We start from the raw sequence: 1,210 nt of genomic DNA on the forward strand, positions 1-1,210 counted from the left end.
TCAGATAATTGTAGATGTGTGGCATTATTTCTGAGGGCTCTGTTCTGTTCCATTGATCTATATCTCTGTTTTGGTACCAGTACCATGCTGTTTTGGTTACTGTAGCCTTGTAGTATAGTTTGAAGTCAGGTAGCATGATGCCTCCAGCTTTGTTCTTTTGGCTTAGGATTGACTTGGCGATGCGGGGTCTTTTTTGGTGCTGTCAGAGGTTTTTTAGATGGGACACCAAAAGTATGACCATAAAACCTATAAGTTGGACTCTATCAATGTTAAAAACAGGCTCAATGAGAAACACTGCTAGGAGAATGTAAAGATAAGCCCCAGCGGAGAGAAAATATTTGCAAGCCATATATCTGATAAAGGACCTACACCCAGATGATATCAAGAACACTTAAAAATTCAACAATATGTAAACAAATGAACAAAAGATTTGAACGGACACTTCACTGAAGAAGATATATATAGATGACAAATAAACACATGAAAATATGCTCAATGTCATTTGTCATTAGGAAAATACAAATAATTAAAACCAAAATTATAAACAACCAAATGCTTATTAGAATAGCTAAAATGAAAAATATTAATAATACTAAATGCTGGCAAAGATGTGGAGCAACTGGAATTCACAAAGGCTAATCTTGAAAATCAAATTATGAAACTTAAGTAGAGATTGTTAGAAAATTCCAAAGAACATGATTAAGGTAAGAATTAATATGAAAGATTTTGAGTTTCATAAATACACAGATATCTACGTGAAGACAGACAATTTGCAATTTCCACAAAATTGATACCAATTAAAAATTTAAAATATGGTGATTGCTATGGTTTGAATGTTTCTCTCAAAGTTCATGAGTTGAAAATTTAATCCCTAATGCAACATTGTTGAGAGGTGGGACCTTTAGGACATGGTTAGGTCATGTGGGCTCTGACCTCATGAACTGATTATGCTCTTATCTAGAGAGTGGCTTCCTCATTACAAGAGTGAGATGTGTCATAAAAGTGAATTCAGCCCTCTCTTGCTATCTCTTGTGTGCTCTTTCACCATGTGATGCCTTCTGCCATGTTATGACACAGGAAGAAGAACGTCACAAGATGTGATGCTTTGGTTTTGGACTTCCCAACCTTCAGAAGCATGAGCTAAACAATTTCTATTCTTTATAAATTACCTAGTCCTGTGTATTTTGTTATAGCAGCACAAAACAGACTA

Source organism: Pongo pygmaeus, chromosome 11 (assembly GCF_028885625.2).
Source record: "Pongo pygmaeus isolate AG05252 chromosome 11, NHGRI_mPonPyg2-v2.0_pri, whole genome shotgun sequence".
Classification (NCBI taxonomy): domain Eukaryota; kingdom Metazoa; phylum Chordata; class Mammalia; order Primates; family Hominidae; genus Pongo; species Pongo pygmaeus.